The sequence below is a fragment of the Rousettus aegyptiacus genome, unplaced genomic scaffold (assembly GCF_014176215.1).
Source record: "Rousettus aegyptiacus isolate mRouAeg1 unplaced genomic scaffold, mRouAeg1.p scaffold_m13_p_4, whole genome shotgun sequence".
Taxonomy (NCBI): domain Eukaryota; kingdom Metazoa; phylum Chordata; class Mammalia; order Chiroptera; family Pteropodidae; genus Rousettus; species Rousettus aegyptiacus.
In genome coordinates, this window is record NW_023416307.1 from 55362721 (window position 1) to 55390103 (window position 27383).

General features: G+C 34.6%; 1 protein-coding gene across 4 annotated transcripts in view; it reads left to right on the plus strand.

Annotated features, from left to right (window-relative positions):
- The window catches only part of GSK3B (glycogen synthase kinase 3 beta), a 172961-nt gene that overhangs the window by 25237 nt on the left and 120341 nt on the right, over window positions 1-27383 (plus strand). The window lies entirely within an intron of this gene.

The window sequence follows — 27383 nt, forward strand, 5'->3', positions numbered from 1 at the left end:
CTGTTTAATAAAAGTGTTCCACCTAAGTAACTAAGAACTGGAAAGTCCATATCACTCATTGTTAGGCTTATGCTCTGAATGAGATTACTAATTTTAATCAGTACTGTAGATAGTAAGGGAGATCTAGTATGTTGCTTCCATAAAGCTTAGTCTGTGATAGATATGGTTTAATACTGCTTTTTCACTTAAAGAATGCAGAGCTCTATGGGTTGCTTTAGAATCCCAACTGCAACACTAATTCTGAACTTGAACAAATGACTAGAACTTGACTTTCTTCATCTTTAAAATTATGATAATAGTACTTACTTCATAGGGACATTGTGAGGGTTAAATGATATAATGCATTAAAAACAACGTGGCACGGAGTAGGTAGATTCAATACATGTTAGCTGTTAATAATAATTTTCTGTCTCTAGGATTTTGATTTTATAAGCTTGATGTTCCTGGAAGTCTTGATTAGAAGAGTGTATTTGAAAAGGGAATAGATTAGAATAACATGCTGTAGATTTTATGTTTCTGGGAGGGCAGTGAGAATTTGTATCATATATAAACAAAAAGATTAATTTTCTGAGTAGGTTGGTTGGTATAGCTATTTAGGGAAAATTTTTCTTAGAGGTTTTTGGAAACACTGTATTTCTTGAAGTGGTTCTATAATATATTTTTGGATCGACTACTAAAAAGTATTTAAAAATGAGAGAAGAGGGTAAAAGATTACTTAGAATTATGGTATGGAATATTTTACTTGGAGTAAGTGTGTGTGTGTGTAGGAAGATAGGAGTTATTGTAGACTACTTTAGGGCAGGCAATTAATGTAACCTGGTGAGGCTCATGAATATTGCAGGCTTAGTATCAAGACTACTGGGCAACCTGTAATTTAACCCAGGGCAGTGCTCAGAGGGCAGGAAGTTAAGGTTTGTGCCATGGTCTGAGAAAGCCTGTATTCACCTTTTTGTTTGAGACTTGTATTCTTAAAAAAGAGACAAATTATCTAGGATATTTGGTAACCATCAATTTAGTCATTCTTTTCTTCTATCAAATAAATTGTACTACTCTTTATACATTTTAGAGCCCTGTTGAAAATCTGTACCTTTTTAATGCAGTAAAATGTTAATGGATACTCCTTTTTGGTAGCTTTTGTGAATGTAACAATACATTTGTAAGGTAATCCTGGCCATTGAACTTCTCTAACACCCACAGGCCTCCTTTGTAAAGAAGAGCATATATTATGTTTAAAAATAGTAAACTAAATTGTTTCCTTCTGAGAATTTCTCTGGATGTGTTAATAATATTTAAAGTTTAATGCTGCTAAACCCATACAGGAATTTTCACTTGCTTAAAATTCATAAAGGCAGATTTTACTTTTATTGGTAACTGGTTTAGTAAAAAAAAAACATGTAAAATTCAGGAGTGAATTAAAAAAGTTAAAACTAGTACTGCCAGTTTTTTCATTGAGGGGAAGAGATGAGATCTCTGTTTTCTGTTGAAATATGTTAGATGCCTGCAAAAACTATTATACTATCTGTGGGAGGTATTGAATTAGTTTGGTTAGGTATTTTTGACTTTTTGAGTAAGGTTTGATTGCCTTGTGTTAAAAAGTTGCTCTATGGTAAAGTGCTTCTGAAATTAAGTGTCGCAGTAGTAACACATGGAAAATTTAGAACTGCCTGGAGAATTTCCTTGCAAAAGAGGGAAAAATCCCAAAAACTCCAATTTCAGGTAGTTGCTATCATGTGATAGTTGTTTGTCAAAGACACATCATGTTATCAAAAGTTGCATTTATGTTTATAATGGTTTTAAGTTGCTGTAATTTTAGGAGAAAAGGTGGTGGTGGCTTAATACATATTTTTAGATTCCTAATCACAGAGTAGTTATAGGAATTTAATGGTTGTTTTCTTTTTCTCTTTAAGTTTTAGATGTTTATAAAACCTAAAACCACACTGAACAAATTAGTATTTGATGACATAACTCTAGCTTTCATGCCAGATTAATGAATGGCCTTTTCCTGTCAATCACTACTGTCATTGTATGTTAGTTTTTGCCATTTAACAAACCATTCCAAAACCACCTTTATTATTGCTTTTGAGTCTTTGGATCAGTTGGTTACTTCTGCTATCTGGGCCAGGCTTAAGTGATCTTACATGGGATTGATTGCTCATATTTCTCATGGCTTCGTTGGTAGATAGGCTAAACTAGCTTGTCCAGAGTGGGTTTACTCTCTTGTCTAGTGGTTGTCTGGGTGTCAGAGCAGAGCATATTTCCAGGAGAGAGGTATGGAAGCATGCAGGAGTTTTTGAGGCCTAGGGTCAAAACTGCCAAACTGAAAATCTGCCTTTCTGTTGGCCAAGTCATGTCATCAGTCCAGTTCAGATTCAAGAGATGAGGAAAGACTCTAAAGTGACATTACAAAGGGTGTAAATATAGGGAGATCCGAATAATCAAGGAACTTTTTGCAATCAGTTTTTCACATTTAGCATAGTGCTTATTTCAATTACCCATTTATATACTCTTTTAAACCTTTATTGGTGATAAAGCACATATCCACTCCATCAAGTAACTGTGCTTGCACCTACAACAGCTTTTATCTTATTTCCTTCACAGTTACACTTCCCTACATAATGCATATTGGGTTCCCTAATTAAACAGTTGAACTTTGTCCTGTTACCACTCTTGTTAAGAAAACTGGAAGAGATGCCTGAAAGTGTCCTCTGTTATCTATTTTAATTCGATTAAATTTTTCTGCCTCTCTTTGACAGTTTTTATAATAATCTGGTTGCTCATAGTCTAAACAGGTTTATTTCCCAGTGTTCTCTTCTTAGGCTTGCCTGCTCATTTTGTCGCTGCCATTAAAAAAAAAAAAAAGAAAAAAGAAAAAAAAAGAGACAGAATTGATGCAACAACAACAACAACAAACACTTTAAAGTGTATAGCTCAGTAGCATTTACATTCACAATGTGAAGCCACCACTTTTATCAAGTTCCAAAACATTTTTATCACCTCAAAAGAAAAATCTGTACACAACTAGCTGCCCATTCCCTCCTCTCACAAGCCCCTGGCAACCACCAATCTGCTATCCATCCCTATGGATTTACCTTTTCTGGGCTTTGTTTTTAACCACTCTGTATCTGTTTATGTTCTTTCTACCTGGAGGATCCTAAATCCTGTTAGATCTCTTCAGTTTTTGGCCCACTAATTTCTTCCTCCTCACAAAGATTGTATCCTAGTTTAATTTAGCTCTACAGTAAACCTTTAGTACTCCACTCTATTGAAACTACTCTTCTGCTTCTCAGATTCTTACCTTTCATTCTTTTCTCCAGGGTGTTTCCCCCTTGAGGAGGTGTGGTGAGGTTGGGGTGGAGGTGGGAATGGGGGCAGAGCTTTCCTCTCAATGTTTAAGTTTTACCTTAGGCCTTTGTTTTTACTCTATCCACCTTCCTTCTCCCTTGGGTGATCTTAACTACTACTGTGACTAAATCTGTATCTAGCTCAGATCTCTCAATATCCAGACCTGCTGGAATTACTTCGTGAATATTTCAAAACTGCTTTAAACTGAACATGTTAAAACTGAAATAATTTTCTCTCCTCAACCCTTCTCTCTCCTTCCTTAAACAGGATGAAACCTCAATATTACTCTTCCTTATATTCTCTTATCTTGGTAAATGGCGCCATCATTCATTGGGGATCCTTGGGTTTGTTCTCAGGAGTCAGAGGTGTTTCATCTTTATACCTAATTCTCCACCCGTGGTCATCCTTTAAGTCTATCCCAGCCCCTACATATCTGTGGAATCTGTTCTTGTTCATTTCTATAGACCTACTTTAGGACTTTATCACTCTTTGCCTATAAAGGGGTTCACGAATTTATAGCCCACAGGCCAAATACACTCAACTGCCAGTTTTTGTAGAATCAGGTTTATAGAAATCCAGCCTTGTTCATTAATTTAGGTATTCAACTACAAAGGCATACTCGTGTAGTTGAAACAGACCGTATTGCCTCTAAAGCCTAAAATATTTACTATCTGGCCCTTTACAGGAAATCTTTGCCTACCCTTGGGCTGTCATTGATTTTATATCTCTAGCATTATTTATTAAGCTTTCTTTCCCACCCAGGTAAGTATTCAGAAGTCTGACCATATATCCTCTTGCATGAATCATTTCTTTACTATTTATTTTTTACGTTATAAAGTTTCAAACCCTTTTTGTGGCATAAAGTCCCTGGCTATCTCACTTGGCTTATTTTCTCATTCACAAGGTATCTCGATCTATCTGGTATGTGCTTTTGCCTCTGTCTGAAATGTTATACTCTCTCTTCTCTTTCTTATAAATTTATCTTTTCTCAAAATGTAGCATAGATGTTGTTTTCCTAAGAAGTCTTCCATGTTCCAGATTATTCTCTGTTCCTTGCTTCTTTCATATCTTTTACACCATTGTTTTTCTTTATGTACCCATTGTAGTTCTATCCATTTAATAGTGTTCTCCTAGTTGACTTTAAAACCAGCACTGGGCCAGGCCTGGAGCAGGGTGCTAAGTACTCTTTCAAGAAGTGTTCGTTGACTGAATGAATTGATTGCTTTTGCTTTAGACTTTTCCTTACTAGTCTGTTAGGACAGGAATTATGTCTCAAATAGCTTTTATATTCTCTGATTATATATAGAGAAATGTTAGATCTATAGGAGACATTACATATTAATAATTATAATAAATTATTTATTTATCATCTATATAAAGAGAAGAGTCATAAAAATTCTTTTTGGGGAAAGTGGACTTTAATCAAAAGTGAGACAATCTAGCTAAGCCTATTAAAAAGAGACTTGATTTACCCTAATTACTAACTTTCTCCCTTCTCATATATAGGTATTTTTCTTCCTCTTCTGTACTTGGTAATTTGATTGATTATTTTGTGCCATTAAGCATTATATGATGTGTTCTACGCAGTGCGTATATAAGAAACAGTTTAGATGGAGTTGGTGCATTATTATAGGAGGCTCATTTTAAAGTAGAGAGTTAGTGTGAATGTCAATGGGAACAGAAATGGAGTGTTACTCTTGAACCATTTTTTTTTTTTTTTTTTTACTGAATTAACTTGCCTGTTTGTGGTACCTAGGTGCCAGCTCTGATAGGATTCCTAGCAGTAGAAGTATTAGTAGTTGTTGTCATTGACACCTGTCTAGTGCTTTTTATGTGCCAGCCACTGTTCTAAGTAAGCACAGTACATAAATTAACTCATTTATAACCTATGAGCTATATGCCGCTATCCCTATTTTACAGATGAGGAGCCTAAAGCAGAAGGAAGTGAAATAAAATTGGCTAAGATAAAACAGGTAGTAGAGTGTAGAGCCAGAATTTCACCCCAGCTGTCTGGCTCCAGACTACACTCTGTTGAGCACTAGGCTGGACTATCTCTCAATGGATCGTGTAATGTTTTGAGGACACGATTCTTGTATTCATTGCATTCCTGTCCAAAACAGAAACTCTGACTGGGATTTTGGATCAGTGGGGATAGGAGGAAAAAGTGGTTAAAGATAAGTTTGTTTGTTTGCTTTTTAAAGAGATATATATTCTATTTTATATTTATATTTATCATACATGATTAGTTGTAGAACTCCTTTTTAGCACCATTTTGTTTTTATCTTTTGCTGGAAGTTGAGGCGTAGGTTTGGTTTTCTTTTGCCTTAACTATGTGCGTACAGTAGATGCTTACTAAGTATTGGCTTTAAGAGAACTGTGGGACAATAGAGGTAAATGTATTATAATTTGAAAGTTATAATTATATATACAGAGAGAGAGAGAGAGAGAGAGAATGCAACATAAAACCATTTATGTGGTTCTAGAAAGTGTAACTGTATTTAGCTATGGGGATATATAGTCCTTAAACCTGGAAGTATGTTAATAATTGTGCTAATGAAGAGGAAATCATCATTGGAGCTGGTTGGTCTTTTGGCAGGCTTAAAAAAACACTTAGAGGTATAACTTATATACAGTAGATTGCATAAAGCCTAAGTTACAACTCAATGGCTATACTACCACTCAGATCAAGCTAAGTAAGTCAATAAATACCCTGCACCAAGCTAAGTAAGTCAATAAATACCCTTTATTTTCCTTGCTTTAGTTTTTAAAATAGCCTTTATTATTACCTGGCATATATTAGTTCGTCTTTGCTACTAGAGTGTAAACTTCATGAAGACAGGGACTTGATTTTGCTCATTATTCTGTTCCATTGCTCAGCATAGCATCTGCCATGGTAAATGCTTAACAACTATATGATAACTATAAACTAATTGAAAAACACTTGACTTCTACTGTATATCATGTTGTATGATAGGTACACAGGTATTCTTTTATGTATTAGGTGCTGAGGATAAATGATAAATATTAGTTTTCTAGGTTGAGACTTTTGACATTCAGAATGATACTTAGACCAATTTTAAGACATGGAAATTGAACCATGCTGGCATTGGGTTTAGTGTGTGCTGGTCTCTGCTCACATGAATGTTAGGAAATATGGGAAATTTGCTACCTGTAAGAGATAATGGCAACCTATCTATTGGATTGTCTTCTTGAGAGTATCTGATTTCTTATAGTTATCTCAGTTCTTAACTTACACTTGATGATCTTTTTGACTACCTCAAACAAGTTGCAAAAGACTAAATGTTCTTGTTCTTGTGGGAAGAGAATTATGATAGAAAAGGCATTGGTTTATTTGATCAGGTAAGACAGTTTAGTTGTTGTTTGTATCACCTTAGTTAAAACAATGAAAATTGTCTTAATTAGGTTTAAGATAAATAAAGGAGTCTGGTTTAGAAATTGTTTTAGTTGAAACTTATATTTCTATAGTGGGGAAAGAAATTTTGAGCTGAAAGTGACTGTAGTATTCTGGTTCTTGCTCCTGTCTGTCAAGTTAAACTCGCTCATTTTATATTTGAAGAAACGGGGCAGGAGGTGGGGTGGGAGGGGTGGCTACAAAGAAGTTATGTTATATGCTAATTTAGCACAAAGCAGCAATCAGACCAGATTGTTTAATTCAAAAGTTCCTGGCTGTTTTGCATCATGTTGACAGTAGAATCACTTAGAAAGTTTTATAAACATATACATTTAGGGTCCTATTTACAAAGGGTTTTATTTTTGCTAGATTCGGGATTGGGCCAGGCATGTATAATAAGATAACAAAAGCAAAGCAAAATAAAAACTCAAACCTCTCTCTTCCTTCATATTTTTAATAATGAATAAATTTTCCAAGAGGTACACACGCGAATGACTTAGAACCATTGTGATGTAATGCCCTCCCCCACTTTTTTAAACTTAAAGCATTTGTTTCTTAGAGCAGTTTCAGGTTTACAGAAAAATTGAACAGAAAATGCAGAGAATTTTCATATACTTCCTTACCCCCAACCACAGTTTCCTCTGTTATTAATATCTTGTATTGTATGGCACATTTGTTAAAATTAATGAACCAGTATTGATAAATTGTTATTAACTAAAGTCCATAGTTGATTATTCATAATTGGTATTAAATCCTACTCTTTGTGTTGGATAGTTCTGTGGCTTTTGACAAATGCATGTTATGTATCCATCATTATAATGTCATACAGAATAGTTTCACTGCCCTAGAAATTCTCTGTGTTCCACTTATTCATTCCTACTCTCCTCCTATCCCTGGCAACCATTAATCTTTTTACTACATGTCTGTAGTTTTGTCTTTGCAAAATGTCACATAACTGGAATCATACAGTGCGTATAACCTATTTTAGACTTCCTTCTTTGATTTACCAATATGCATTTAAGGTTCCACCATATCTTTTTGTGGCTTGATAGCTCATTTCTTTATATTGCTGGATATTATTCCCTTGTATGAATATAAGGTTTCGTTTTACCCTTTCACATATTGAAGGGCATCTAAGTTGTTTCCACATTTTGGCAAATTACCGTGAAGCTACCGTAAACATTTTTTGATTAGGTTTTTGAGTGGACATGTTTTAAACTCATTTGCGTAAATCACCATGAGTGGAATTGCTGGATTGTATAGTAAGAGTGTGTTTAGTTTTGTAGGAAACTGCAAAGTGACTTTCAGAGTGGCTGTATGATTTTGCATTCCCACCAGCAATTAGTGAGAGTTCCTGTTGCTTCATATCTTCATCAGTGTTTTGGATTTTAGCTGTCCTAATACGTTTATAGTGATATCTCATTATTTTCATTTGTAATTTCCTAATGACATATGATGTTGGGTGTCTTTTCACATGCTTGTTTGTCATCTGTGTATCTTCTTTGGTAGATTGTCTGTTCAAGTCTTTTGCCTATTTTTAATAGAGTTTTCTTATTTTTTGAATTTTAAGAGTTTTTGGTATGTTTTAGATACAACTGATTTATGAGATGTATATTTTACAGATATTTTCTCTCAGTCTGTGGCTTGTCTTTTCATTCTCTGAACAGTGTCTTTTTGCAGAGCAGAAGTTTTAAATTTTAACTAAGTTAAGCTTATCAGTTTTTCTTTCACAGATTGTGATTTGGTGTTGTATCTAAAAAGTTATCACCAAACACAATTCACCTGGATTTTCTCCTGTTATCTTTTAGAAGTTTTATAGTTTTGCATTTTACTTTAGGCCTGTGATTCATTTTGGGTTAGTTTTTGTGAAAGATATAAGTTCAGTTTCTATTTTTTTTTTTTTTTTTTTTGCATGTAAATCTCCAGTTGATGTAGCACAACTTTTTGAAAAGGTGGTCATGACTTTTTGATGATGTCCTCTTTCAGTGGAGCATGCTCAAGTGTGAAGTATGATTATTAAAATAAGAAACCCGAGATTATTATCATTTTCTATTTTTTATGTTAAGTCTTCAAAATCTGTTATGTATTACAGCACATCTGAGTTCATACTTAACATTTTCAAGTGTTCAGTAGCTTCATGTAGTTAGTGACTGTCGTATTGGACAGCACAGATAGAGACAGGTCAGTGTGACTCCAGGTGGAGGAATAATCATTGTAGTTTAGAATGGTTAGGAAAGTGAGAGGAGATGGTACTTGACTTTATTTTGCTCCTTCATTCATTCATTCATTCAGCCAAAAAATTTTGAGCTCTTACTCTATACAAAAACTGATGAAAAATGCAGACATGTCTTATCGCCTTGTAGATAGTATGTTTAGTGGTTACTTATATAATTATTTAATTAGAGTAGGTTGCTTAAGAACTAGTTAGTGGAAAGTGTATAGACTTAAGAGTTAAATATTCCCTGTGAAACAAAACGTGATAACTATGGGATTATCCCTTGTGGGTTTGGTAGGAGTAAGTGAAGTATAATATACCCAACACTGTACTCGATGTCAGGTATTTAACAAACACTGTTTTCCCTTCTCCCACTTCAGCCTCTGTTCCTTGTTGAATGGATGAGTCTGGGCATGGGGAAAAGAGGTTTAGGATCTGCCGGAGTCAAAAAAACTGGCTATCCAGGGACAAAAATATGTTCTTACCTTTTTTTTTTTTTTTTTTAATCCTCACCCTTCTTTCTGCTTCCTGGACCCAGAACTCAGTTTTGTACTGGTAGTACTAAGGCCTATTTAACAGTGTTAAATAGATTTTTGTAAGCTGGTTTAAGAATATAAACTATTGCTTTTTCTGGTCATTTTTATCTCTTTTATTCCAAACAATTATTCTATTAGGGAAAATTTGAAACTGCTAAATTAGTTATTGTCTGTCTCTTGTTAGATAAGATTTAGAAATATTTTGAGAAGTGTTGAAATAAAATTATTTTATAACATTTTTGAAAACCCAGACTTCTCATTAACATTTCTGAATATTCTTTCTGGTCCTTGTAATTTTTACATTGTAAGAGATCTTGAAACTTTACTATATCTTTTTACAGTAAGGAATATTCAGTCTAGTTAAATATTAAATGTAGTTCCATTATGTTTGAATTAAGTTGTATGGACATTATTATTATATATTGAATACTTGATTTAGATTTGGAAGATCTTGGTTTTCTGTGTTAACTGTATGGTTGTGGGTAAGACCATTCACTTACTGGTTTTTGATTCATTCTAAAGATATAATTTGAATGTGGTTAGGACATTATTTGTGCATTTACTTATTTACAAATTGTGATAAATGCTTTGACGAAAAAGAAATGGTTACTATGAGAGGATAGTAACAGAGGAAAATTACTTTGGATGGGATGATGGACATAGAGAAGGCATTGCTGAAGAAGTGACATTTAAGCTGAGATCTAAAGGATAAAAAGGAGTAGGGTAGGAAAAGAACATTCTTGGCAAAGGGAAATATATGAGTCCTGAGGAGTCAGAGAGCTTTGTGTATTCAATAAATTGAAGATGCTTAGTATGATAGTAAGGGGGGAGAGCGGCATGAAATGAGACTCAAACTAGATCTCGCAGAATCTTGTAGAACATTTTGAGGCCTTTAATTAGGGAAATGAGACAGATGAGTGTAACTTTGAAGTGGGAGGTGGAATATAGGGGTCTCTAAAGGTTGAAAGATTGGTCTGGGCTACAGAAATATGAGAACCAACAGCTCTCGAATGATAATAATTTAAATACCATGTATGTAAAGTTCTGGGAATGCATATGATAATTTGAGGAGAGTATAGAGACAGAAGAGAAAGGGTGTCTAGGACAAATCCCAGAAGAACTCCAACATTGTTTAGAGGTTGGTGAAAGAGGAATCAGTATAGGAGGGCCTCAGATAAGCAAGGTTTGGTGGGTGGGTGGGTGGGTGTGTGTGTGGTGTGTGTGTGTGTGTTTGTGGAGGTGAGGGTAGGGGTGGTGAACCAAAGATTTTGAAAGGGTGGGGAGAACATTCTTTTAAGATGTGTGGATGAATTAAGTAACCTCAGCCTTTGTGGGCTTTATGAAAGTAGTGTGCTTGGGGGAGTTATGTTTTTCTTCAGGCCAGAAGATGGAGTTTGCTGGTGATAGAGTAGGAATACAGAGGGCTTTCTAGAAAGAGTATGGTCGAAGAGCAATATATAGAGTAGATGGGGGATAATAGTTAGTAGCAAATAGGATAGACTTGTATTTCTGGTGAAGCCTTAGTTATGATAGATTTAGTCCTTAAAGTCCCTTGTAGGCTGGAGGGATCTCTGGCCTTAGCCATGTGATTTAGATGGTTTCATCTGGTTTGTTGGCTGAGGAGCAAATGTTTGGCTAGGTAAGTAGGCTTTGGTGGGGTTCTGGTTGTGCTACAGTGATGCTCTGGGCTGCCTTCTTCAATTCTTTTATCTGTTAAATAGTAATAATACTTCATTGATTGTTCTATGATTTAAATGAACAGTCACAGAGTAGTTTATAAAATTTGAATCTGAGTACAGATATAACCTTTTAAGAAATCCTTTAAACATACATCATAATAAGGCATGATTTATCTAGCTTATTTTCTTGTCACTTTTTCTGTACTGAATATAAGAATCAGTGCTTAATTGAAGAGTAAACATTGACTATGAATGAAGTACTCAGTTCATCTTTTTGTAATGCTGATGATACTCAGTTTTGTAGAGAAGGATAAATCATTCAAAAAGTAGACATTTGCCATCCTTTTAGAACTTGAGGCAAATACATTTAAAAAATTTCACAAGACAATGAAATTGTAGAGAATTTAGAAATTACAAAGAGGTACAAAAAAATAAAATAAAAACGTACTTGTCTTTTCACTACCCAGAGAATATTTCTGTTTGCTTTTTGGTGTTTTTGTGTAACATTTGTTTTCAAAATTGAGATTACACTAATATATATATAGCATATTGTAACCTGCTATTTCACATATTCTTGTATCATGAATATTTTTTTAAAATCTTAAATATTCTTTTAAAATTAATTTTAATGGCTGTTTAATATTCTGTCCGGTGTGAGCATACCTTATTTTCCTAATGATTCTCATCTTAGATTGGGTCCAATTTAGTGATATGATATATAATGCTTTAGTGCATATCTACATAAATCAATTATTTTCTCCCAGTTTCTGACTACTTTTTCCACCATATTCCTTGAAAGGGAAGTACTGGGTCAAAGAGTAGGGCTTTGTTGTTGTTACTTCGACTTTTAAGGAACTTATTTAAATACTTAATTAAAACAGGATCTTATATTTAAGAATCAGTATATAGGTATATATTTGTGGATATGATGTTTATTTTTCTATACCAACAGTGATTGCTTTGTGTATTGATTTGGAGACCTTGCAATAACAGATCCTTACAGGGTCTCTTTGGTTCATAAGTTAACTACTACTTAAGATTATAAACCTTCAGTTTTTTTCCACACACTGCTCTTGAGAAAATTCCTTTTTTATTCAGTGACCTTGTTTTCTAACATCTTTGCTTGATATCAAGGAACAATTTTAAGGCTTGTTAACAGTTTTAAGATAGTAATCCTCAGATACAGAGTAGAAGTGTAAACTATAAAACCTTTCTAGAACTCAGTTGGCAAGAGCTACAGTCAGATTTAAGGATGCCTAGTTTTACTGCATCTTTGTTAACCTTAAGTACTTACTTTTTATTTTTGGCTAATTTGCTAGGTAAAATATGGTAGGTATATTTGAGGATAGGAGGAATGACTGAAATAATAAGTTCTTTCTTTTCCAACTTGTAACTGAATAAAAATTGAAAGGTGAGAACTAGGCTGTAAAACCCACTGTTTGAAATTTATCTTCTTCATGTGGCTGCCATAGAATCATATTTTCGGTGCTGAAAGGGATCTAAAAGCTCATTTATTCAGTTCCTTCAGTTTACAGATAATAAACTGAGGTCTAGAAAGGAGGTGCCTGGACTGGCCCAAGGTTATAAGCCATACAGTGCTATAAAAAAAACTTGGCCTGTTTTTTCATAACTAGTCTGTTGAATTTTTCATACATGTCTTCTGCCTCACCCCTCGTTAGTGACTAATTTTTTTCTATTTGGATGACTGATAGAATCTTCTTTTTACTTGACTTTAACCAGGATACATTGATCATTTTGAGTCAGTTCTTTCTTGTAAACATTTTACCTTTTCGTCCTGCAAGTATAGCTCACTCAATATCAGGGACATTTGTACTTTGAATACTTTTTCTATTCATGTGTTTGAGTCTACTCATGGAATAATAATTATCCTTATGTTGAATATCTTTGCTCTCCACATTTATGTTTTCCAGAATTACTTTAATTTCTTCATTGATTCTTTTGATTCTTACCTGCATTGTTGTGATTTCTTCTTCTGTGCATTAATTTTTCACCAAATCACTTCTGTTCTCTGCTGTTTCTAGTTTAGTAGATCTGTGGTTGCTTTGCTAAGCTAAGAAAGAAACAGTAAACTGTGGTAGGCTGAAAAATGCAAAAAGATCCCCCCCCCCCCCCCGTAAGATATCCATGTCAAATTTCAGTAACCTGTGAATATTATCTTATTTGGAAAAAGGGGTTTTGCAAATTGCAATTAAATTGAGGATCTTGAAATGAGATAATCTTAGATTATGGGTGGGATCTGAATCGAACTGGTGATATCTTTACAAGAGATACACAGAAGAAAACAGACACACAGAGGCAGCTGTGTGACCATGCAGGCAGATATTGGAATGATGCACTCGAGGCCACAAAGCAAACAATGTGGACAGCTACCAGATCCTAGGAGAGCTTGCAAGGAATGGATTCTCTTCTACAGCCTGCAGAGGGAGTGCAGCCCTGCTGTCATCCCGATTCCAGACTTGTCTCCAGGACCGAGAGAATAATTGCTGTTGATTTAAGCAACCCAGTTCGTGGTAATTTATTAATGCAGATGCAGGAAACTAATAGAAAGACCAAAGTAATTTTCCTTTTTTATCTTTCTATGGTTTTATGACCTTATTTTTGAACTCTTGTATTTAATGTTAAGTTCTTCTGTCACACTGAACTTTTGGAAGCAATTTTTTCCAGCTCTTTAGGTTGTTTCCTTCCAGATACAGTTCTTGGTTTGGCTTTGCATGTTTTTCCTGTAGTGTGTTTGTGTCAGTTTTTTCAACTTTCTTATGTTTAAACTGGGCAGCAATGTTAGTTTTGTTATAACTTCCATCAGTGAATTATTTCTCTTTTCCACCTCTTGGATATCTTTGTTTGTTAAGAATGTGGCTGTTGTTTTTAATCCACTCTTCTGTAGCCTGAGTACTGAGGTAAATAGAGAAAACCCTCTGGCTGGTGCAGTTCTTTCTGAACATCTTTTCTACCACCAAACCAGGTGTATATTCCACTTTCGTGGGCTTTTTTTTTTTTTTTTTGGTCCTTCAGCTTAGTACACTAACATAGAAGATGCTGCCCTTTCTGCCTTTGTTGGGGTTCATAGGTGATATATAGGGAGCTTTTGGGGAGTAAAAAAACCTTGGCTGTAGACTTCCTGGACTCTCCCTTCCCTACCTTGCCACCCCCCTCCATAGCTACCTACAGCATTTTGAAGTTCTGTGTTTTACCATATTGAGGAGTATCATAGAGAATTCTTGTATTTTTTTCTGTTGACCATTTTCCTTTAGAATTGCTTTTAGAAGTATGAGCAGTGTTATGAGCCATAACATGCAGCTTGTGGCTTAAACATTCCCCACCCCCTCTCACCCCCGAGCTCCTCTCTTTTGTAGTTTATAGCAAAAACTTGTTCTTCTATTCATTGTTTAGTTGCCGCTGGTAAGTTTTGGATAATTAAAAAGAACAGTTTTGCTTTTTTTTTTTTTTTTGATTAGTAGGGTAGATATAGTGATACTAATTAATTCGACTTTATTAATATGCAAGGTAAAATTTTTAATTAAAACATCATAGGTGTTTTATTTTCACTGATAGTCATTGTTTTCCTAAATATGGCATGGCAAGATATTTAATTTTATATTTTGCTTAATTAGAAACCATTCACTTCTCAGTGACTTCAGTTTTATTTAAAATATCTGCTAGCTAAGAAGTCATATTATTTATCTGATTTTGCTATAAAGCCAGTGTGGGGAAGGTAGTGGATCTATTCTTCAAATAACTCTTTTAAGTTGCAGTGAATATGTATTGAGGTATCAGACAAGAAGTCATTTAACTAAACCTAGTGATCCTAAAATGGCCTATAAATCTGCATAATGATGCAGCTCCTGGCCTCTTCTCCAACCCCGCTCTACTCTTATTTCTTACTCAGCTTTGACCACTTTACCTCCTACCCTTTCAGAGAGGATGTATTTTTATTTTATTTTTAACAGCTTTATTGAAATATAATCTGCATACCATAAAGTTCACTCATCTAAAATGTACAACTCAGTTTTGTTTCTGGTATATTTATAAGATTGTACAGCCACCACCATAATCTGCTTTTAGAACATTTCATCATCCCAAAAAGAAATCTCTAACTCATTAGCAGTCGCTCCTCACCTACTGCCCCAGCCCTAGGCAACCACTAATTTAACCTTCTATCTCCATTAATTTGCTTATTGTGGACATCTCATATAATCAGGATTATGCAATATGTGGTCTTCTGTGACTACCTTCTTTTATTCACATATTTTGTTAAACTCCTTTATGGTCTTTCTTTTATCATGCTTTTTTATCTTTTCCCAGCTCAATTGTCCCCTCCTCTCCTTCACACTTTTTCAGATTTCAACTGAAATATCACTTTCTCAAACCCTGATCAGATTTTAGATCCTCCATTATAGGCTCATTGCCTCCTGTAAGTGTCTTTTATATACTCTTACTTCAATTATATAACTAGACAGTTATTTGTATAAGTAATATTTGCTTTTCTCACTATGCTCTTGGTCCATAAAGGCTGGGAGTTTGTTATTTGTTGTTGGTTTTTCACAGTCTAGTCTAGAAAGAAAATACTTGGATGAATACATTCAGGTGCTCAACACAGTGGCGGAGGGGAGGTAATTTTCAGAAAAGAGAGATGGGATGTGTGTGTGTATCAGCTATTAATGTAGTAACACTACTCATAGTTGAAAATGTAAGCTGAAAAATTAGAAAGTTAGTGGTTAATTAGGCTTTGCATACATGTATTGGACAGATACTTTACGAATTGTATATTATACTCTCCCAGAAATATGAATCTGAAAAATTTCTTGTTATAGGAAACTTAAGACTGTCACCGTCAGGTTAATTTCTCGAGTCCATGTATATTCGTTGGCTAGATTATCTGGAATATTTATCCTACCCAAGAAGTTGAATAACCTGAGTATAATCTCTTTTTTATTTGGAATCAGACGGTTCAGTTTTCCAAGAACTTTTATAAATTATGGGTTCTACCATCTGCGTGGCACACAGTTTATCTCAGGCAGGTGCTGCTTCACTTGCTTTCATGGATATATCAGTGAAGTTGGCAAGGTTCAGCTGCTGTTCTTGGCTTCCGAGGTCCACCATTTCTTCTTTCTCTTGTCATGGTGCTTGGATTGTTAGGTACATTTGTTTTCTTCTCCTTTAATGTTTACTTTGCCCTTTTTTGGATAATGCAGGTGCCTGGGGTAAAGGTAAGTGACTATGGGTTGTTTGTTTGGGGTCTTAAGATAGGAAAAAGAGTATTTTTCTTCTTGATGAAATTTAAAGTAACATTTTAAAAGTAAATAGGTTAGATGGCTTTCTGTTGATCTTGTTGGTCTACAAGGTTATCAGTAACACAAGACTGTTGTTTGTCACATCAAATCTTTGAAGCCATAAACTCTGTTGATCTTGGGTGGGTAGTTTCAGTTTCGATAATGGAAAGTGGTGAGAAAATAGGATGACGCTACAAATGTTTACTTGACAGCTAACTTTTATTTCAATGTATTTCATGTATTCACGTATCTCTGTGTATAAAATGACAAAACTGAAGCAGTTCTACTTTGGGCACATCATGAGAATCCAGTGTACTTTCCGAAAGACAATGATAGTGGGAAAAATAGAAGGCACCAGGAAAAGAGGAAGACCAAATATGAGATGGAGTGATGCCATGAAAAAACCGTAAGCGTGAGTCTGCAGGAGCTGAGCAGAGCTCTTGAGGACAGGATATTGTGGGCCTCATTCATAGAGTTGCCTGGAGTTGGAGCTATGACCCAGTGGAATGTAATAACAATTTCATTTGTGGAACATGAATGTACAGAGAATGGAGGACTGTATTGGATGGAATCTTGGAGGGACTCAACTCGGAAAAGTCTTCAAGGAATCTTGGTCCTGTTATTTGCATAGGTTCATGCCAGAAATGTTTTTAAAGATTTTAGAATTTTATTTCTACACATGAGTAAATTTTATAATCTGGGCATCCAGTAGTACCTTCTCCCATTTGGCTTTTTCTTTGAAGCAGATTGATATATTACTAGTAGAGTCCAAACTTGGAGTTAGAACAGCTGTTTTAATTTGCCCTTTTTATTAGTTTGTGATCTTGAATAAGTCTTAACTTCTTAGAGCCTCAATTTCTTCATCTGTGAGTTGGAGGTAATTTCACTGGATTGTTAAGTGAGGTATTATGTGAAAATAATTAGTAAGGTACCTGGCTCTATTAAGTTATAGGAGATACTGAACCCAGATTTTGAATAAATAGTGAATCTAGATTCCATTAATACATTCTCTTTGAATGGAAAGCTCTGTGAAGGAAGGAGACTTATTTGTTTACTGTTTTTGTTTTTTTGTTTTTGTTTTTGTTTTTGTTTTTTTGTGACCCCGTTTCCTAGCATAATACCTGTCTGGAACACTGGTAGTGCTTAATAAGCATGTGATGAGTTAATCACTAACAACAATATATTTAAACCAAAAATTCTATTGTATCTTTTTTTCCTTTTTTATTCTCAAGATCTTTGAAACTTTCTATCACTGAGCCTACTGTGTGACATTAATATGAGAGAATACTTACAAAATAGAAAGGATGTACATAGCATAAATACATGTGAGGATTAATGGTTTGCAAAGTCACACAGAGATGATTTATTAAAGTACAAGTACTCAAAGTATAGGATATCCCCTACCCCATTTAAATGGGACTTATTTTTCCACTGATTTTCTTTTAAAAAGAAGTATGCGTTCCAGTACGTCTGCAGATTGTGGAGCGCTGGTATAAAGGGAAGTTAGCCAGCAGTCACTATTAGCAGATTTAATGCCAGTGCAGTCATGATTTATCATTAGGTCAAACAGGTAAAAGTAGAAGATGACAGAGATCATCTGCAAAGGCCAAGATTAGATGTATAGGTATTTCCTAAGGATGAAAGTTCTTTTTCAAGAAACAGTGTTTCTTACCTTTAAGTACTCCAGGCTTTTGATACTGAGTAGTGGTGAGTCAGCTGTGTGGAATTACTCTGCCCTGGCATTGGGTGTTCCAGCATGCTCTTCTATGACCCACTAGCAAGAGGATCAGCCATACTTTTTAAGCAGTAGCAATTGGAGCCAAGTCTTGTATTCCCACTGTGAGTGTAGGACTGTTAAGTAAAGGCCTTTACTTAACAGAGCGACGTTAGCATCTCTCTTAGCAGAGCTTTGTGGGGAGAAATACTAAGTGGACTCTGCTTTGTGAATTGACCTAGTTAGTCTGTCAGTAGTACTCTTTCATGGAGAGATGGGCCTGGGATTTGTCCCGTTTGAATGACATTGCTAGGATCTCTGAAGTCTGTTTTTGTGGGGAGAGTATTAGAGCTGTTAAGCCAATTTTTAGAGGGAGGAAGAGAGGGGCAAATACAAAAACCAATATGGATTTGATTCCAAGTAATTAAAATCAGTTGGGACAATGTTATTTTATATATTTTTCTCTTAGGCATATTCCTTATTAACTATAAACATAGCATGATTACTCATTAAAAACTAATTAACCACTATTTGAAAATGTGCGGGAACCCCTGCAGAAATGAAATAAATGACAGAGCTCTTACTTATTACCAGACTGTTTTATGTTTCATAAAGAGATTCTTTCCATTCCTGCAAAAGTGGCAGCTATGGTTAACCAGTGGATTTTTTTACTTTGTATTCTGATCTGTTCAAGTGCTTAAATATTTGCTATCAGTTCACTGATTTGATTTTCCTCAGGGGAATTTTAGCTCTCCTTTTACTCATTTTAAATGATTTGTTGCTCTGGTAGCCTTTCATTTCAGGCTAAATTAAAAGGTATTTTTGCTTCTATAGTAAACGGTACTTAAAATGCATGGTTATATTGGACTATTATTTTTATGGATTTATTTTGAAATTCAAATAAATGGCTTTATTGCTTCCATTTTTTAGGCATTGGAAACTGTACTAAACTTGGGAATTGGATGACTTGGATTGTAGTTTTCAATATTACTGACCTTGAGCAATTTTACTTACCTCGTGAACTTAAGTTCTTTCTCAATTTAGTATTGGCTCTACCTTCTTCATAGGACTGTTGCCTGGATAAAATGAGGTAATGATCTAAACATGTTTGTAAACTATTAAGTGCACCACAGATATATTATTTGTGATGATGACAGGTGATGATGGTGTGTGGTGATAAGGATTGGTCCAGAGAAAGTTGTCAAATCAGTAAACTTTGTCTTTGCGTTTTCTTCTTAGTCTATTTCATGATTCAACCCTTTTGAGAGGTGATTACAGGGTCCTTTGTCATCTTATAGGAAGAGTTAGAGATACTTGTTAGTGACTTTCAGACTTTTAGCAGCTTTCAAAGTATAGTGGAATTCTATAGGAATTTGTTCACTTATAAATTAAAAAATATTTTACAGCCTGCTATGCGCATAGGCATAAAATGAGCCTATGGCAATAAACATGTGATACGATTGCTGCCCTCATGGATTGGGTAGTCATTGTGTCGATGTAAAAAACATGCAAACCTGTAAAGAAAGCAAGATCTCAATGCTCCTAAGAATAACTGTTTTTCAGTTTCTTTTATGCATTTGAAATTAAGGAGGGAAAATAAGGAAGAAAATAAGGTAGGAGAAAGCAAAGTGTGGACTGGATTCCAGGATTGTTAGGATTATTTGCTCTCTTGAGGGCGGTTACACCATGGATGGGTATCATTTCTGGCATTTCAAAGGTGTGTTAACTTAGATGCACAAGAACAATGGAAAGGGCTTGCTTAAAAACCTTTCACTAAAGAAGTTACAGACCTGGAGTGTGACTACCCATCATGACCTGCTTGATTAGGAATTTATGAGTTATTACAGCTGTCCCCCTTCCTCCCTTTTCAACCACGTTGTTAAATTGTAATTGGTAAAACATATAGGACCAACCTAGAGTTAAGCAAGTTGTCTGGAAGAAAACAAATCCCATCCCACCCTTTTCCCTCTATCTCTATTTGAAAGTTAACAACCTTATAGGTTTATAACTTAAAACAGCACGTGAAGATGGAAGTTTGTATGCCTTGCTACCGGAAAAGCAGTTTGGATTTAGGGTGGGGGATAACTTTGGTGTATAGTTCAGGGGAAAAACTGAATTCTCAGTTGTTACATTGTGGGGATTTGGATTGTTAGAAGGCAATATTGAGGATCAAGGGGATGTTTGGCAGGCAAAACACAAAACTAATCCATTAAAATTTTTTCATAGATTGTTAATTTGAATATTATGCCCACTAAAGACTAGAATAAAATATATCAGCTTGGTGGGAGCTATTTTCGGGCTTTCTTCAGAATTAGTGGCTGCTTACGACTAAAGTTGCCAGAAGTGTGACCACTGGGCCAGTGAATCATTGTGTTTTTAAAAATAATTTTTTTTCTTTTAAGCGTTTATCTTTTGCTCTTTCCATGCACGTATAGTGTACTATTTCTTTGATAATATGGTAAACTTTCTCATTAAGAAAAATTTAAATATACTGCCTACTCTCCCCCACACAAAATTTGTAGATCAAGTGGATAAGCATGTTTAAGATTTAAAGGTTGTAATGTAAATTCCTAAAAGCCAAAGCTCTTTACACATACACTGCAAGCCTTTTAGATTTTCATGGGAAATAAACCTGTTTCTAAAATACATCTTGATATTGTTTCAGGTGAGGGCTTAAGACCAAGTGAAATATTTATCCATTTTGGGCTTGGTTTGATTTTATTCCAGTTCACTGGAGTCAGAAAAAGAAAATATTCTTGATTCCAATTCATGATTTATAAGTAAAATAATATTTAAGTTCAGGTTGTTGAAAATTAGCATAGTTTATTCTGGTTTTTGGTTTGGTTTAAAGTAAAATTTGGGTTTCGTGAGGGTAAAAAATGAGTTCAGTTAAAATTAGTTCAAAAGGGGTATGGATATTTCAATGTAAAAGATTGGGTATCTAATAGATACTTGCATCTGAAACTTCTGCAAAATATTTGAAATTTTCAGTTTGAGGCAAATAGAAAGTTGACTTCAGGACCTCAACCCCTGTGTTATTTTTATGGTATGGTTGTAAAGCAGTGTAGTTGGGTAGAGGTTTTATGGTTAATGGACAGTTCTGAATCTCGCAAGTACACTTTATTTATTAGAGGGGTTACCATGGGCAAATTACCAAACCTTTTTGAACACCTTAGTTGCTCCCATCTGTTAAATGATTAACATGAGTATCTCACAAGGTAGTTGTGGGAATTAAATGGTACTGTGGTTTTTCTCAAAGTATGGTAGCTGAAACTGCATTAAGAATAATTGGTGGGGGCGATGCTTATTGAAAATATAGTTTTCTGAGCCCCACTACAGACCCACTGAGTCTCTAGGAGTAAAATTCTAGAATCGTCATTTTTAGTAAACTCTCCCAGATAATTCTTAGGTCTCCTGTGAGTGCTGCTTACAAACTTTAAAATGGTACTCTGGGAATATACTTGCATATATATTTATAGAAATAGAACTTCAGACATCAGAGTGTCCCTCCCCCAGTTCTTATCCATTACTGCATAGTGATGCTCTAAACACACCAGAATTATTTGAAAAAGGGTTATGAAGCAGTAATTCTCCTACCTGTAAATAAATTCAAATTGGGTCATTTGTTTTGGCTGCTTGTTGCCATATTTTCAGTAAGCCCTCTATTCTGTTTTACTCATTGTAAGGCTTTTCTGTATACCTTATCCCTAGAGATTTCTATTTGACCAAGCAAGCATATAAGAAGCAAAATTTTGCTTAATGTTTAGCATGAAGTATCAATCAGTTCCCAATCCTAACAATTCTCCTTGAGTGATTCTTACATAAATTCAACAGTAAACATTTGGTGAGCACTTGCATTTTGCCGGACTCTAATAAGCACTAGGGACATGTAAATGATTCGGATAATGTCTAGCTTTCTTAAGAGCTAGTAGTCAAATGAGATTTCAGACTCTTAATAATAATAAAACATGTGATAAGCACTGTGGTAAGGGCAGTTAAAAAAGCATAGTAGTGTAGATTTTTTCTCTTGTTTCCACTTCCAATAATTCAAAGTTCAGAGAAACCATAATATATATTGAGTACCCAATATGTGGTATACACTTGAAAAAAAAAGCCCCACAGCTTAACCTGTTACTTAATCATCACAACAACCCTATATAGTAAGTAGCAGCTTATCTCCATTTTAGAGATATTAAGTGATAGACTATGTGATTAAAACCTTGGTATGACTTCAGAGCACATATTACACCATTATGCCTCTAAGGACAAAAACTTAACTGAATTTTTTTTCATAACTAGAATTTTATGATTCTTCGGAGTTGATGCTTATTAATTCCTTTGGTATGATATCTTTCTGTGACTGAGAATGTGATATTATTGTGCTGTCAAGGACTGGAGTCTTTTCTGTCTGAACTTTATCTTCTGCCACTGTTTCCCTACATCTAAAAGTGATGTACAGGGGAACAGCTTCAAAAACCAGTCTATGTATGACATATGTCTGTCTATTTTATTTTCTCTGCCTCTCCTTTTGTTTACTCTTCCTGTCCCCAAAGAAATCTTAGCATAACAAATCTTAAATCTATAAATCACAATAGACTCCTTTTGTTCTGTTTTTTGTTTTGTTTTGTTTTGTTTTGTTTTCCAGTCTTTTAGGTAGAATTATGTGGAGATGAATGGTATCTAAGAGAAAAGGCTCTGCAAGAAAGATTTTTATCACATCGAGGTTAATAGAAATTGCCCTAATTTTTTTTTCTTTTCTATCATGCTACTGATCATTAGGGTTAAGTTGAATGATTCAGCTCCTTGGTTGGTATTCCCTTTTTTTATACATGAGCAGTTGCACTCTGGCTAGAGCTTCCACATCATGGAGTAGAACCCCTATTTCATGACAAGAATAAGTTGATTTTAGATTTTACGTGGACCTCAGTTGCTTTTTATTTCTTTTGCTTATTAATTTTTATGTTGTTTTCATTTTTCTAAGCTGTTTTGACTATTTTGGGGAGAACATCTTGTTTTAATAGAAGTTACTTAGCCAGAAGTTATTTAGTTGTTTAAACTTTGATTTTAAAACCTGAAAATTTGACAGTGGTCAATGTTTAGTCTTTGGACAGCCTTAATCATGCCTGAAAATAAGGTTCTTGGTTCTTTTGAGTAATTTACATGATAATTCCTTTTCAATAGAGTGTTTGTTGTTAAACATCCATAAAAATAGCTATCTGGTATTTCTCTTCCTGCTAGAGAAACACTTGCTATTTTCTTTACTAATACTACTGTTAGGTAAAAAATCTTCAAAAAAATTGTTTCTTCTTTGTGGTCACAAGTGGTGGTGTGTCCTTTCTTTGGGCTTTTGTTACAGATTTTAAACTTTATGTTATTTCTACATGGAGACCTGATTCTTGAGTTAAAGGAAAATTTTTATAGAGACAATCATAACTGATTAGTTCAGTTCGTATCAATAGTATGGCTTATTAATATCTCTAAAAATGTCAGTTAAAAAGTGTTGCAATTGTTACTTTTTCTCTGCTCATGAATCTTAAGGAACATTAAATTAAATGACCAACGTATGTTCAACTTGAAGTGAGAATATCCGTGTCAGACACCTTCTAAATATTTAAATATGCTTGACGTGGCCTTTCGTTTTTGGATGCTCACTATATATTTTGGATGTGGACTGTGTTACATTCATCTCAGGGTATACTGGTCTGAGGGTTGACTTCAGAAGACTTAAAAAAGATAACCCACAAGGTGTTGCTTACAGGTACAAACCTGTGTTTGAGAGATTGAAAACTAGGTCGAACATACCATTTGGGGATATGCGTAAGACTTTTGGAAAAATTGTGTTCTATATTTAATAGCCTTCAGTAGAAAATGGTTTGTTCTGTTACATGCTGTCTTTCTATTGCTTCATGAGGAGTCTATTGTGATTTATAGATTTAAGATTTGTTATGCTAAAGAGTAGGGGATTTAATTCTGTGTTATAGTCTCAATAGGAAATTAACACAACCTGAGTGAATTTTAATTGAAATTGAGGAGCCCAGGAATCCCCTGGTCAGAGAAAGCCTGGAGCCTTGCTTTTCCCACTGTTCTGCTGAGACAGTAGCATTTTTTTGGAGACCAAGTTTATTGTAACTGATGTGAGACTCACTATATCATGCATTCTGGGAAGTTTAGCAATGGGCAAAGTGGTGATTTATTTTAAAAAATGAGGCAGATTTGTTACGATTTGTAGCCTTTCAGGAGTATTCTGGTCTCTTGGTAGTAGTGCTTAAAATGCTACTCTATTTCTAAGATCCAGAATTATCCAATCTCTAGTAGCAAATGTTAAATTGAACATCACAGAATCAATTGTTTTACATTTTTGTTTTTCATATACTTTTCTTTGGAATAAGTTTCAAAATCCGATGTTGCCAAAGTAGCTTTAGAAATAGTTTTTCTAGCTATTAATGAGTGAATAATTGAGGCCTGAAAAATGTGAAAGATTATTCATTTATTTTCTTACTACTTATTACTCTTTTTACATCATAGTTTCAGACACATTATTCGCTGCTTTGGGCTAGGTAAAAATATTAGGAAGCTTGTAAAATGTAGCAGAGGCAGCATGAGGCAAGTGAAGAGTTCTGCTAAAGCTTTATGATAGCAGACAAGTTAATCCCTTTTAGTCTTAATTTCTTCATTTGCATAGTAAACACATTATATCCCTACATTTATTATAAGTATTAGAGTAGATGAAACAGTGAATTGGAAAGTTCTTTGTATAGTGAAATTTTGTACAGCTGTTATTTTCTTGTGAAGTCAGCAAATTGCAATGCCAAATGGTGATACGCTTTTCCTCGGTACACTAGCTGCTGACTGTCCTGTGCGCTACTAATGTTCATGCCAAGTCATCCCCAGTATTATCTTGCCATTTTTTACAGCTCTGCTATTTCAGATCTCTGATAGGGCAGTCCGAAGAGATTGATGATTTCTGATTAAAAGTTCTAGGATGCTTGAAGTAGAAAGCCTGAGAGGCATTGAGTATTCCTTCCTAGTATACCCAAGGATTTCATATTAATAGAGTATAGCCTAAAGAGTTCTTAGCAATTTCTCTAACTGCTGGAAAGGGAATAGAGTAAATCTTTTAATTTCTGCTAAGATAGTGGGTAGTTTTTTTACTAGAAGTACAAGAAGGTGGAAGGATTGGCCCTTGTCCACATCCAATTTCAGTTTCAAGTTAAGAGGCCTCGAGTCTCTTTCAGCGATAACATCTGTAGGACCTATCTCTGTTGATCTTTCTAATTTGCTTTTAATGTTTTTGCAGAATTATCTTATTTGTAGATTTTCCCATATGCAAATCACGATACTAGGATAGACATTCCCAGATAGAGTGAGTGATTGAGCCTGAAGACACGCCAAAACCCAGTGTCGTGATGGATATCTTTCATAGCTGGTTCTTGAGGTTCTGAAACCTTTTTTCTGAAATGTGAATTTGACTTAGAAATGCAGCCTCAGAGGAGGCAAGAGGGGGAAAATATCACACATACTTATGTTGCTTAAATTCTGTTATTGGAGCAAGTACTAAGCCGTGACTGCTGTTTTTTTGACTTTATTGAAATATGGTTATACAGTAGAAAAGCATAATTTTTGGTTATATCCCAGACAGCTTTTGTCTCATTTAAAATTGTAGAGTACAATAGTCATTTAAAAACCTATTAATTTATCTTAATTGAGAAATAATGATGTTTTGTTTTGTGAATTAGTCTTGTGAAATTTTGCAAAAAACTTGTTCAGTGGAGTTAGTAATTCATAGTTCTTGATTTTTTTTTTTGGATGATCTAGGGAAGTGTCAGACTGAAATCACATCTGCTTTTTATTTTCTTTGGGACAATTGGATTATAAGAAAATGCATTCACTACCTTGCATTCTAATCTTTCTGGATCTAACCTTTCTAGATCTCTTTAGATTAAGTTCAGAAGACTCATTCTGTCTTTAGGGGTGCAATAATACAGGCAAAACAGGTTTATTTTAGAAATGAAAATGAAAATAACTTATAGTAAGGTTTGTAGTCCACCTGAAAATTTGTAGTTAAGATTAACATGGTCAGAAACAGAAGTAATATTGAATAGTTTTTGAGAGTGGAGCATGATTTAGAACTCAGATTAAACTAATTTTTTATCAAGTATATTTAAGATTTATTTTACTAGGAAGTGAAATATGAAGGGAGCATTCAAAAGCTTTTGAGAACTGCTAGATAAGTGATGGCTTGTGCTGGGGTTTGTATAATATTTAAAGCATATGTAAAATTGTAATAAAAATGATCACGTTGATAAGATTTGAGTTATTCTCTTTCTACAAGTAGTGTTGGATTTGTGCTAATTAAATCGTACCTGTTGGTGTGTTTCACCTGGAAACTAAAGATATCTGTGTTCAAGGTAGTTGGCCATAAAATATAATATAGACTGCCTACTGTTGACTTTTTGCCTATAGTAATACCTCTGTGAACTTAAATGGCTATAAATATTGGTTATAGTATGCCACTAACATTTAGATATTCATTTATCTGACAGTTTTATATGTGGTAGGGGAAAAACACTCAAACCATTGGAAAATTAGATGACATTTTTGATCTTTTTATATGTGAAGTACAAAGAATACTTTATAATCTTGGTTTTGTATCTAGAGTTAAATATTACATTATTTTTTCTTTTATTACATTAGTGTGAATTTATTTAGTATCTTTATTTAGTAGCAGAGGATAAAAAAATGTAGTTTAGTCAGTGACTTAAGGGCTTTCATTTTACTGAGAATTGTCTTTAGATTTGTCAGGGAAGAGAGACTTAGACTTCACAGTGATTGTAGTCACTAGAATCTGTGTATTCTGAAATCGAGAAAAGAACAATATAAAGCTTTTAAAAATCAGGTTCTAAAAATCAGGTTCTAGGTAACACAGAGTAGTTTAGAATAGTTTAGGAATTCAGAGAAAAAGATGATTATGAACTATGCCTAGTCAAGAAGGAGATAGCTCTTGAGCTTGAATTGGAGAGTCTGGATTGTTATGAGTAAGGGGGAGGGCACTAAAAAGTTAAGGAGAGGGCCATGACTGGCCAGAGACCCCAGAGCCAGTCAGTGAGCTACTTATGAAATGAGGCTCTGTTTAGAACAGGTTTGATTTTTCTTTTAAGTTTTACATCTCTTACCCCCAAATTAATGTTTCCATA